The 14,482-nt window shown below is 37.4% G+C and overlaps 1 pseudogene; it reads right to left on the bottom strand.

The window, feature by feature from the left end:
• Positions 1-229: 229 nt before the first annotated feature.
• On the bottom strand, positions 230-1,375 carry LOC101144274 (protein FAM8A1-like; annotated as a pseudogene).
• Between the last annotated feature and the right edge of the window lie 13,107 nt (positions 1,376-14,482).

Below are 14,482 nucleotides of genomic sequence, written 5' to 3' on the forward strand. Positions count from 1 at the left end.
GCCTTTTTTATCTAAAAATTTTAATACTTGAATTTAACAGGTTTTTCTTCTGGACAAGTTCTTTGGCGTTTAAGTAAAATCAATACTTTCAGAGTAGTCATCTGCATCACACTGGAGTGACTGCTTTAATTTCTAAATCATCAATTAGTGTAGCCCAGGGATACTGATGGTCTTGATACATAATTTAGTCTTGTCATTATAGTGTGTGGAAATCAGGGCTTTGGGGGCATCATCTGACCCCATTTCTTTTTACCACAGTGGTTCCTGCCACAATATCATAGGCTGATCGATTATGCTGAAAAAACAGCAGTGTGATGCAAGCAGGGAAAAAAGAAGCAATTGAAAAATTCTTGATCAAAGCTCATGTAGTGGACATTGTAATGCTAATATTTGAGGAAAGAATCACTAAAACCCGACTTAGTGCAATAAGCACTAATGTATCACATGTCACAACTCGAAGCCCCACCAGGAACTTCCCTGGGGTAGCTCCACCTGCTCCCCAGATGCAAATTATCTCATAGAAACAAACTAATAATCTGCATCATTTTCTGCAAGTCTTCCACTGATGTGTCTTTATCTATTTTTTCCATTACATAATGCATAGCAAACTTAGAGATATCCTTTATCCCACTGAGGTGCATAATGCTTAAGACAATGGTTGCTTTTGCAAAGAAGAGAATAAAGAAACTCACCATCCTGGGCCAAGGATGGAATAACATATTCTCCGCCTGCCTGTTGCCCGGTCTCACCCAGGCTTCACGAATGGGCTGCTGATCCTACCTTCGTCACTGGAGTGGCCCAGACTGATGCCTGCACATGAGAAGCCCGGGGTCCCAGGCCAGCTACTGGAGCCTGGGTGCTGATGCCAGCAGCTGTACCCGGGTCAGGGCCTGCGGCCCAGGACTCAGGAAGTAGAAGGGGTTGTAATAGCCCAGCCACTGGGACAGCAGCGCTGTCCGAAGGGAAGCTCTGCGGGGACTGCTGGGGACTGCAGAAAGCCGGGAAGGCGGCCTGGCCAGCGGTGCCAGGTGAGGTAGCCGCAGCAGGACTGATACAGCCACTCGCGCACTTGCCGGGAGCACTCGGTCTCTCCCGCGGGGCTGTGGCCTTGGGCACTTCGGCAGCCCAGCACGGAGCCGGAGGCCGCCTCCCCGCGCTTCCTGAGCTCACGGGGGCGGCTCTGATTTGTCAGGCACAGCCGTGAGGCCCGGGCTGTGGGCTGGCCAGGGGCCTGGGGTTTGGCCTGGGGGTCGTCATGGGGGCATGGAACGGTGGCGGCAGGAGGGCCTCTCAGGGTAGGGAGGGACTCGTGGCCCCCTCCACCCTCGTCGTGCCCAGGAGGGCGGCCTTGGGCTTCCTCGGGCCCCTCTGCCATTGTCGCCTCAGCAGCACCCAGCACCCTCCGCCGTACCTGTCACTGCTCCGTCTTTATACACCTTTTTGAAAAAATCTCTTCCAATTCTCTCCCATTCATCCAACTCCATAGTCCCCTGTTCCGGGAACCATGGGCAAAACAGCTTTACTGTACTAAAAAGTGATAACAAACTGAGTACTAACTTTTACTCCCCCACTTCATAATAAATGCTTTAAAAAATTTAAATAAGCAGAATGTTTGCATTCACTTTGTCCCATTGTTACCCTGGTTCTTCCCAGCGCTCAGCTTTCCCGCCGAACTTCTTTTAGACGACCTCGGGTGTCCTTTGATGAGGCGTCCTCTGCTTTCACACGCGCTAGCGTTCCTTCACCAGGGTTGCCCCACATTGGGCACCAGGAATGTTGGGGTGCTCAGACCCAACATCAGGTCTTGGGGGCAATGAAGTCCGGCGGAGTCAAAGGAATGAGAAAAAGACAGTTTGAGAGAGAAATTGGGACCAGGGGGCCATCACAGGTGTGGAGGCTGCGAAGTCCCCAAGCTCTGGGAGGCCACGCTACTTATTGGTGCTCAAACAAACAGTTGATGAGGATGTGGGGATTGAAAGGAAACAGTGTATGAAGTGAATGAGAAACATTTGGCTGCTTGAGATAACAAGAGTTCCAGAAGCAAGGAGCCAGCAAGTCTAGCAGACACGCAAGCCCTGCCTCAGCTTCTCTCTCAACACTCAGCTTTTCTCCGAACAAAGGACTATTGGTAAAATTTAAACATTTCAAAGCAGTGACACTGTGGCTGCAATACTGAATTCCTTTGTTCAGTCCACTGCATCTCCTACTCTACAATAAAACCCTTTGAAGGCATACCCTGACATCTGGTAAGTTCAAAAGAATGTTTTCAAAAATGCTGGACTTACGGTTCTTACTTGTAAGGGAGCAAAGAGCCAGAAAGACAGAATGGAATTCAGTGAAGAAAGAACAAACAGTTTCATCTGGGAAGAATGGTTTCAGACAGCTTACCAATCTCCAGTCTTGCTCTCCTCCCCTGTCCTTACTTCCTGAGTCAGAACAGCAAGATCTACACATAAAACTAATCAGTTGCTGCTAACTTCCACAAGGTGAGAGTGCTCTAACTCCTCTAAGCTATAGGTTTGGACCTTAGGGTGGGCTCCCAGAAGGTTCTACTTGATAGTTGTGTGGGTTAAACCTGACATTCCATGAAGTTATAACTAAATTCTGTATTTTATTTGACTGAATATTTTAAAATGCAACTACTGCTCGAATTGAAATTCATGCTTGCAGAGTTCCATGTTTTCACTGAAGAGAAACTGAATGGTAGAAGAGGAGAGACAAAGAGATTAGGCTAAAGCAGATTTTACTAACTTTAATCAGACCTGTTCCACTTTTTTTTGCTCATGTCCCACATTAATTAGATTAAATAGAGGACCAGTACTTATCATTGAAATGTTTGAAAATCACAGTGTAATTATCTGTATTCTATGGGGCAATATTAGAAATAAACAGTAATTTATATGTGATGTAATAAATGCTCAATGCTTTTAAATGCCCTCTAAACTCTGTTATTTTCACAGTGATATCTTAAAGGAAATAAAACATAAAATTAAATATGCATAATCCCTCTATATTGACATAAAACAAATATTTTAGTAGGAATAAATGCACATGTTGGTAATCATTAAGCTTAGATTAGTTTGGGAGTTTTTCTTTTTTCTTAAAAAATAAAATTACACATTTAAGTTGAAATATATGTAAATATTTAAAAGAAAAAATAATACAAATTTTGTCATAAACCAAAGGTCAAAAAATCATAAAATCTATAAATATTATTTTATTAATGAAATTCCAGACAAATCGCTGCACATTTGGTGGTAAGGGTGTTCTTAGTGATCATTCCTACACCAAAAGAGATAGCATTATTTAATAATGTCGTGATTTTGAGCCATATAAATATACCCATTAAACATCAAAGTATCATTAACTCAATCCTTTGTTAGCTGGGTCCTAAAAATGCCTGCAGATATGCTAATGCACTGTTTTGTCAGATAAAGTGTGATGAAGTGGAAGTCAGAATATTAAGGGAAAGTGGCCTTAGTTGGTCATGGTTAAAATATCTTTGCTTTGGGAATTTTCACAAAGACATATTACTTGTGAGTTTATTGCTAAATCCCTACCCAGAAAGTGCAAGTGAGGGAAACTAAAATTTAAACTACAGTAGCTTCATGCTATCTCTATCTCATTTTTTAATAATATCACAATTTCACAAGAATTCTTTGGAAAATATGGAAGTATACTAGAAAAAAAAAACTGTGACGCCACTGTGTAGGTGAAATAAAGTCTAACATTTCCATATTAATAACTATATAATTTTGTTATCAATTGATGTGTTCCAAACATTATTGATATTTACAGTTTAACTTACCTCATAATTATATGTGTATTTAATATGGGTCCCTTCTTTTGATAGAAGTTTTCTTGTTTTTTTTTTTTTAGTTTTAGGATCAGATGTAGAAATAATGTTTATTACCTATCATGAATAACACCTTTTGTCTACAAATGTTATAATTTGTTTAGATGACATTACATAAAATCTTTTAACAACTGCTGTTTCTTCCTGGAAGAGATAACTGGACTAAATGGGCCAAAAGAATCTAACAGTGCTTACTGAATTCATTCTGATGGAAATCACAAGGCGGCTTGAGCTGCAGCTCCCCCTTTTTTGGGTCTTCCTCATCATCTACGCATTCACAGTGGTGAGCAAAGAGTGCATAATCATTTTGAACAATGTGGACTTGGGTCTACACAACACTTGTGTATTTTTTAAATCAGGTACCTGAATTTTATTCATCTTGGTAATTCTAAGGTCATTTATCCCAAGATACTGATAAACTTTGTTGTGGCTCAAAATGCCATTCCCTGTTATGCATGTACCATGCAGATGGCTTTCTTCATTATGTTCATTATCAGTGAACTTTTCGTCTCATCATCCATGGACTATGACCACTATGTGGACATCCATAGCCTTCTGCTATAAAATGTTATGTCTCAGGACTTTGTCATGTGCTGGTGGGTATTCCATACCTTTATAGTACCTTTCAAGCTCTGATGGTCACTATAAAGATTTTTATATTGACCTTCTGTGGCTCCAATGTCATAAGTTATTTCTACTGTTAAGATGTTTCTTTGTTAGCCATGGTGGACTCAAATGCATGAGGAATAGAAATGTTGATCACACTATTTTCAGTACTTAATTTGATATTCTTTCTTCTGGTAGTCCTAATGTCCTCCATGCTGATTCTATTAACTATTTGTTGAATGCATTCTGCAGAGAGCAGTAAAAAACTTTCTTCACGTATGTTTCTTGTCTGATAGTGGTGGTTGTGTTCTGTGGGTTTCTATACTTTATGTACTTGCAGCTCAAATTCAGTTCCTTTTTTTTTTGATAATAATAAAATGACCTCCATGTTTTCCTCTGTAGTGATTACCATGCTTTACCACTTGGTCTGTAGTGTAAAGAATAAAGGGAGTAAAAAAAATGCCTTCTATAGTTTTTTATGAAGCAGTGAAAACTTTGTAATTTAATGGTCAATATGGAATATTGTTCTAGGAAGCTATGATAGAGGCAACTGTCACTAATGAATATTTCTAGTACATATAAATACATTATTTTGGGTTCTGCAGCAAAAACTGGGTATAACACACACAAATAGGTTTTTCCTTTTCTTTAGGCAAACCAATCTTCAAGTTTGATATCTCAATTAAATGTCAAGTTCTTATCAACATCTCTTGCTTCTGATTCAATGTTTTCTTTAGTAATTGCATAGAAGCTCATATTCCTTGCCATGTAAACACTTATTAAACTCTACATCAATAAAATATGTGTTCATTTCTTTAATTTTTTTTAGAAAAGGTATCTTCTCAATATTATTTTCATTGTATTTTCTAAAACTAAAACAACAATTTAAATTATGAGAATAATCTGCAGGAAGCATATATTTGGGTGATGTTTATTAAATTAATTCTGACAATTTCTGCCTCTTGAATGGATAAGGTAATTCATTTATACTTAAAGTACCTACAGATACTGATTAGTCAGGAGAGGGGCAAAATGACTGATCAGACAAGCCTTTGAAGTTCTGCTCCCATTGGGAGAAACCAACTTATGAGTAAACCAACATAATATGAACAGATCTTCAGAGAGAAAACACCAAGAGTGAATGGAGAAGTAATGCAGGGTCTGAGGTTGAAGATAAAAGAAGCTGGAAACCCTGAGTGGAATACTTGAATGCTAGAGCTAGCTCCAAGTCCCCAAATAGCTCCTGGGGAATGGATGAGAGAAAGGACTGTGGAATGGCTCACTCTCACTGTGAACTTCTGAGATCCTAGCTACAGGCAACCCCATGTCATGATGAACATTTGAGCTGGCAGGATAATCTATCCAGACAGTAGACAGAGACAAGGCTTCATTGGAGTGGAGCTGGGGGCCTTTGTGCATGGAAGAGCTCCAGTGGAACATAGCCATATGTGTCTATCCCCTAGGGCTCTAAATCTCCCTTTGGGAAGCTCTATCCCCAGCTGACTGCTAGGCTTGGAGAAAGCAGAGCCAACTTCCCCTTGGAACTGGGGCCTATCTGTTCTGCAGAATTTCCTGCCTTCTAGCCCCTCCCATGGCCCCTGCCTGGCTACCCCACAGAAGTGTATGCACAGTGCAAACTCTGTTGCCCAGCCTGGATGTTTTGTTCCACTTCAGTATGTAACTGGTGGGGTGGGAGCATTTTGGATTCTCTAGCACACTCAGAACCCAACTCCTAAGGTACAGAGAATTAAGCCGTGAACCAGTTCTGGTGCCCCAGGGCTGTGGCATGCAGGTTGGGAGCACCAATCCAAGATCTGTGGCTTGTACTTGTCTGGGAGAGGACCCTACATTCTCAGAGGACTGAGAGGGTTGAGATGCACAAGTTCATAATCTGGCGTGGGTGTCTTCTGCAGAGCTGGTCTTGAAAGGAGGTGGACTACCTCCCTAATGAAGCTTCTGCCCGAGGGAGTCCTGTGGCCTGGAACACCTAACAAAAGAAATGCAGGTGTGGTTCCAATAATCAGAAGGGGCTCCTCTAAGGTCCAGGAGTGAAGCTGGTGAGAGGGGTCACTTCTCTCCCCTCCACACAGCAGGCACACACAAGAAAATACAAAAGAAGCCATGCAGCTGAGTCAGAGCTTATCTACTGGCCATTACTCCTAAGCATCATCTCCTGGATAGCAGCCCAAACTACAACACCAAAAATATTTTGGTATTATACCCTCCTGTGAAACAAAGGGCAAGCATATAGCCACAAATAAAGACTCTGTACAGAGCCTTGGCCCTCTGAAAACATCTAGAAACAAAGCCAACCGACTATACTCAATTTACTTCACAATTAAAGGAACAACAGTCTTCCCAGATGAGAAAGAATTAGCACAAGAACTCTAGGAATTCAAAAAGCCAGAGTGTCCCCTTACCTTAAAGTGAGCCCACTAGATTTCCAGGAATGGTTCTTAACCAGTCAGAAATGAATGAAATGACATGCATAGAATTCAGAATCTGGGTAGCAATAAAGATGATCAGGATTCAGAAGAAATTTAAAACCCAATCTAAGGAATCCAAGAAATTCAGTAAAATGGTTCAAGAGGTGATACAGACATTTTAAGAAAGAACCAATGTGAAGTATTAACAGCAGAATAGATCAAGCTGAGGAAAGCATCTTAGAGCTCAAAAACCAGTTCTTCCAATCAACTCAGTCTGAAAATAAAAGAAAAATATTTTTTTTTTTTGAGACGGAGTCTTGCTCTGTCGCCCAGGCTGGAGTGCAGTGGCACAATCTCAGCTCACTGCAAGCTCCGCCTCCCGGGTTCATGCCATTCTCCTGCCTCAGCCTCCTGAGTAGCTGTGACTACAGGCGCTTGCCACCACACCAGGCTAATTTTTTGTATTTTTAGTAGAGACGGGGTTTCACCGTGTTAGCCAGGATGGTCTTGATCTCCTGACCTCGTGATCTGCCCGCCTCAGCCTCCCAAAGTGGTGGGATTACAGGCATGAGCCACTGCACCCGGCCCGGAAAAGAAAAATAATTTAAAAAATAAACAAAACCTCTAAGAAATATAGGATTATATAAAGAAAGCAAATCTACAACTTATTAGCTTTCCTGAGAAAGAAGGAGAAGGAATAAGCAACTTGGAAAATACGTAAGAGGACATAGTCCACAAAAATTACCCTAAACTCCATAGAGAGATTGATATGCAAATTCAAGAAATACAGACAGCACCAGATAGATTCTGTGCAAGAAAACCATCCCAAAGGCTCATAGTCATAAGATTCACCAAGGTCAATGCAAAAGGAAATAAATCTTAAAGGCAGCCAGAGAAAAGGGTCAGATAACATGCAAAGAGAACCTTATCCGCCTACCAATGGACCTCTCAGCAGAAATCTTAAAGGCCAGAAGAAATTGGCACCTATTTTCAGCAGTCTCCAAAAAAAGAAATTCCAACCAAGATTTCATATTTCACCAAACTAACTTCAGAAGTGATTGAGTGATAAAATCTTTCTCAGACAAGGGAATTTGTTTCAACTAGACCAGGCTTACAAAAAGTCTTCAAGGAGGTCCGAAACATGGAATCAAAATAAGGACACTTATTGCACTTAAGCAAAAATGCGCTTAAGCATACAGCCCACAGACACTATAAAACAACCACACAATCAAGTCTACGTAACTACCAGCTAAAAGCACAATGACAGATTAAAATCTCACATTTCAATACTAATACTAAATGTAAATGGGCAAGCTGAATAAAAAGACAGACTCAACCGTCTCCTACTTTTAAGAGACCTATCTCACATGTATTAACACCCACAGGCTCAAAGTAAAGGGACGAAGAAAGATCTACCATGCAAATGAAAAAAAAAAAAAAAGAGAGAAGGAGTCACTATTCTTGTATCAGATAAAATAGACTTTAAAACAATAACAAGGACAGAGATGGATATTACATAATGATAAAGTATACAATCCAATAAGAAGACTTAACTATCCCAAACAAATATGCAGTCAACTTTGGAGAACTGAGATTCATAGAACAAGTTGTACTTGACCTGTGAAAATATTTAGCCACAAGATAATAGTGGGAGACTTCAACTTCCCACTGATGGCATTAGACAGATCTTTGAGGCAGAAAGCTAACAAAGAAACTCTGGGCTTAAACTTGACACTTGACCAACTAAATCTAATAGACATCCACAGAACACTCTGCCCAACAACCACAGAATAGACATTCTTCTCATTGACCATATGTTCAGTAATAAAGCAAGTCTCTACAATTTCGAAAAATCAAAATCATACCAAGCACACTTTCACACCACAATGCAATAAAAATAGAAATTAATATCAAGAACATCCCTCAAAATAAAAAAAAAAAAGACGATTAAACAATTTTGTTCTGAATAACTCTTAGGTTAACATCAAAATTAAAATTAAGGCATAAATTTTAAAAATGCTTTTAAAGTAATGAAAATAGGGAGACAACTTACCAAAATATCTGGGATATAGCTAAAGCAGTATTAAGAGGAAAGTTTATAGTGCTAAATACCTTCAATAAGAAGTTAAAAGATCTCAAACTAAGAGTCTAATTTTGCACCTACAAGTACTAGGGAAAAACAAACAAACAAACAAAAAACAGAACAAATCAACTCCAAAGTTAGCAGGAGAAAATGTAGAGTAGAACTGAACAAAGTTGAGACACAAAAATTTACACAAAAGATCAATTAAACCAAGTGTTGATTCTTTGAAAAATTAAACAAGATTGATAGACCATTAGCTAGATCAGAGATAAAAATTTGAAATTACATTGTTCCCATAAAAATACAAAACATCCTCAGAGAAAACTATGAACTCAATGCACACAAATTAGAAAATCTAGATGAAATGAATAAATTCCTGGAAACACACAATATCCCAAGGTTGAATTAGGACTATATTAAAACCCTGACTAGACAAATTTTTAGTTCTAAAACTGAATCAGTAATGAAAAAAAAAAAAAACCTGCCAACCAAAAAAAAAAAAAAAAGCCCTGGGTTAGATGAATTCACAGCCTAATCCTACCAGGTGTACAAAGATCTGGTACCAATTCAACTGAAAATAATCCAAAAAATTGAGGAGGACAGACTCCTCCTTAACTCATTCTATGAATGCAGCATCTTCCTGATGCCAAAATCTGGCAGAGACACAGCAAAAAAAGAAAACTTCAGTCCAATATCCTTGATTAGTATAGATGCAAAAATCCTCAAAAAATATTAGCAAATTGAATCTAGCAGCATATCAAAAAGTTAAAACCTCATAATCAAGTAGGCGTTACTCCTGGGATGCAAGGCTATTTCAACACATGCAAATCAATATATATGATTCAACACACAACCAGAATTAAAAACAAAAACATACAATCATCTCAATATATATAGAAAATGCCTTTTATAAAATCCAATATCCCTTCAGGATAAAAACCCTCAACAGACTAGGCATTGAAGGAATGTACCCAAAAATAATAAAAGCCATCTATGATAAACCCACAGCCACATCATACTGAAAAGGCAAAAGCTGGAACCATTTCCCTTGAGAACTGGAATAAAACAGGGATGCCCACTCTAACCACACCAATTTAACACAGCACTAGAAGTTCTAGCCGGAGTAACCAGGCAAGAACACCAACAAAAAAAGGCATAAAAGTAGAAATAGAAAAAGTCAAACTATCTCTTTTCACTGATTATATGATTCTGTATGTAGAAAACCCTAAAGCTTCCACCAAAAGCCTCCTAAATGTCCAAGCTAAGAGTCAAATCAAGAACACAATCCCATTTACAGTATCCACAAAGAAAATGAAATACCAAGGAATCAGCTAATGAAGGAGGCAAAAGAACTCTACAAAAAGAACTACAAAACACTCATGAAATGAATCAGAGATGACACAAACAAATGGAAATACATTGCAAGCTCATGGACAGGAAGAACCAATATTGTTAAAGTGAACATACTGTCAAAGTAATTTATGGATTCAATGCTACTCATATCAAAATACTAATATCATTCTTCCCAGAATTAGAATAAAATATTCAAAAAAAATCTAAAATTCATATGAAGTCAAAAAAGAGCCAAAATACACAAAGCAATTCTAAGCAAGAAGAACAAAGCCAGAGGATCACTCAACTGAACTTCAAACTATAACGTAAGGCTACAGTAATCTAAAAAAGCATGATACTGTCACACAGATCACTGCAACAAAAGAGAAAACTCAGAAATAAAACCATACAACTACAACCATGTGATCTTTGACAAGGCTGACCAAAAAAAAAAAAAAAAAAAAAAAAAAAAAAAAAAGATGAGTAAAGGACTCACTATTCAATAAATAGTTCTGGGATAACTGGCTAACCATATGCAGAATATTGAAACTGTACTCACTACTTTTCATCATACGCAAAAATTAACTCAAGAGGGATGAAAGATTTAAATGTAAAATTTCATACTATAAAAATCCTGGAAGATAACCTAGGAAATAGCCTTTTGACCTCAGCCTTGGAAATTAATTTTTGGATAAGTCTGCAAAAGCAATTGCAACAAAAACAAAAATTTGACAAGTGAGACCTAATTAAACTAAATTGCTTGTGCACAGCAAAATAAACTATCAACAGTATAAACAGACAATCTTCAGAATTGGAGAAAATATTCATAAACTGCATCTGACAAAGGTTTAATATACAGACTCTATAAAGAACTTAAACCAACCATCAATCAAAAAACAACCCCATTAAAAAATGGGCCAAGGACATGAACAGGCACTTTTCAAAAGAAGACATACAAGTGGCCAACAAACAGATAAAAAATGCTAATCATTACTAATCATCAGAAATGCCAATCAAAATCACAATAAGATACCATCTGACACCAGTAAGAATGGCCATTATTAAAAAACAAAACAAAACAAAACAAAAAACAGAGGCTGGCAAGTCTGCCAAGAAAAGAAAATGCTTATACACTGCTGATGGGAATGTAAATTATTTCGGCCACTGTGGAAAGCAGTTTGGAGATTTCCCAAAAACTTAAAACAGAGCTACCATTTGACCCAGCAATTCCATTACCAGCTATACATTCAAAAGGAAAATGAATCATTCCACCAAAAAGACACGTGCACAAGTATGTTCATCATCACACTATTCACAATAGCAAAGGCATGAAATCAACATACGTTCCCATCAATGGTGGATTGGATAAAGAAAATAAGGTACATATACACCCTGGAGTACTATGCAGCCATAAAAAAGAACAAAATCATGTTCTTTGCCACAACATGATGCAGCTAGAGGCCATAATTAAAACAGAATCAGAAAACAAAATACTGCATGTTCTCACTTTTAAGTGGGAGCTTAAACATAAACATAGGACTGATAGGCACTGTGGACTACCAGAAGGGGGACAAGGGTGTCTGTTGAAAAACTACTTATTGAGTACTATGCTTGCTTATGTGAGTGAAGGGACCCATACCCCAAACCCCAGCATCATGCAATATACCCATGTATCAATCCTGCACATGTATCTCTGTATCTAAAATAAAAGTTGAAAGTTAAAAAAAAAAGTAATTACAGATGTTGGAAGACATACTTTCTACTTATTGCCATTTTTTTCTTAGATGTAATATTTTTGTTATTATTTTTCATCCTTTCCTCCATTTCAAGTTCTCTTTGAGTTTGTGTTTGAACTCTAAATTATGCATGGCTATATCAAATGTCCATAAGGCTTTTCAAAGAATGACCTAAGAATTTTAAGCTGAACAATTCATAGGTATCACACTGAGAAGGAAGACATTCTAGTTCCAAAAAAGCTGGAACATATCATCCTTGATCAACAACTGGGCACCCACTAGGGATTTCAGAGGCAAATGTTACTCCAAATACTTCTGAGGGCTTGAAAACAAGTGTCAAATACTGCTGACTAATCTTTGTTTAAAACATTTAATATTCTTTTTAAAAACAATGCAAAAATATGCAGCACTGATTAACACAAAATTCACAATATTCAGCATCCAATCACAAATACTAGGCATTTGAGAAAGCAGGAATATGTGGCTCTATCTTGGAGATAATTCAAGTAGATATTGAAATGGTATAATGATAGAATTAGCAAGCAAGGGCTTTAAGACAACTGTTATAAATATGTTTAGTAAACTAAATGATTTAACAAAAACATTAACATAGTGAGAAAAAATGAAGATTTATGAAACAACAGATATGGGGCTTCTAGACATAAATATACAGTATTGGATATGAAAAATATATATTGAGTGAGAACAATGGCAGATTAGGAACTGAACAAAAGATGACTTAAACAGTCAACAATGAAGACTACTGAAAATAAAGCCAGAGTAAAAATATACTGAACGAAAACCATGAAAATAGTCTTAGTGATTTGTAGAACAATAACAAGTTATTTAAGTCATGTTTAATTTTAAGTTTAAGTGTAAAGAAGAGATTATATAGTGCAGAAAATACACAGTAAAAAATACTGGCCAGAATTTTTTTCTAAATGTATTTTAAAAAAAACCAAAATCCTAGACATACAAAAAGCTAAAATAATTCCAAGTAGGGTAAATTGAAAGGAAATCATGCTAAAATGCATTATAGTCAAATTTCTGAAAACCAATAACAAAGAAAAATTCTTAAAAACAGCCAGAGATAAATGAACATCATAAACAAATGAAGAAATTATTTGCCACTGATTTCTTGACATAAACAATACAATTAATAAAATATTATCTTATCTCAGCTTAATATAGTTTATAAGAAATTGTTTTATGTCAGTTTATAATCATATATTCAACAAAATATATGTGGTCAATGGATGTATTATCAAATATTATATAACTTTTTTCAAGAAAGTCATTATTTCACTTACTTGCGACTTGTTGGGGATTATATATGTAATATTTGCTTGCAATGCTGAAAATGGCATTTGTGATTTCCAGTCTTTAGTGATATTGCATAATTTATTTTTTCAGTTAGACAAAGGCATAAGTATTTACGACTTTTTCTTAATGGAACATTCGGAGAACAATCAACAGATATTCAAGGCACTTTCCCTCAGGTAATTATGTAGAATTCGTTTAACCTTGAGTCAGTTTAACATTTCAACACAATGAGTCTCAAGGGAGGAGAAAAAATTTAAATCCATTCTGTAGCCACCTATGAGGCCTAAAGCAGTAGAAAGCAAAGCAGATTCTCCATTGAGGTAAGTGGAAACATTGGTCTTAGAAAATTTCTAAGGGTACATCCTTAAAGTAGGTTGTCACCAAAAATCTTGAAGGGTCCCATTCTCTGCAAAACTGTTGCCTCCCTTGCAATATACTGTTCTGTCATCAATAGGACAGATGTGCAGACAGACCTGTTATACAGTCTCCAATACTCGGGGCTGGTCATTATTTATGCTACCTTAGCTTTCAAATTACTTCATGCTTCAGTCATCTATTTTAACAAAGATCTTTATCATTATTTACCTTGTGTCTTTCCTGTCTCATTCTCACTTCCTAACAATGAAGGGTATCCCTAATGGAGAAGTGGTGTCTTAGAGTGTTTATGAGAACATATTCTGAAGGCAGAATGGCTTTACTTGAATCCTTACACTACAACTTATAATGTGAAAGATCTTTGTTAAATTATCCAACTCTTTGTGCCTCAGTTTGTTTTCCTTTTAAATGGGGATGATATTACTGCCTACTTCCTAAAGTTATTGTGTAGATCATATGAGTTAATATGTGTAAAGCACTTGCAAAATTGCCTAGCACGCTCTGGATTTGCTTAGGTTCTTGATATTCATTTGTATTTCTCTATCCACTGAGCCCTTTTTTATGATTCTCTCTTAAATGTTCATGAATTGTAAGAACAGCCAGATTTTTTTTTTCCTGCAGAAGGATGTATAATTGGGGGATTATACATCCCCCAATTGCTCACTAGAAGCAGCAATTCAATAGGCAAAAAGTTCAAATGCAGATTAAGATAATATTAACAAAATTCTCAAATTATGGCATAAAA

The sequence above is a fragment of the Gorilla gorilla genome, chromosome 9 (assembly GCF_029281585.2).
Source record: "Gorilla gorilla gorilla isolate KB3781 chromosome 9, NHGRI_mGorGor1-v2.1_pri, whole genome shotgun sequence".
Lineage (NCBI taxonomy): Eukaryota > Metazoa > Chordata > Mammalia > Primates > Hominidae > Gorilla > Gorilla gorilla.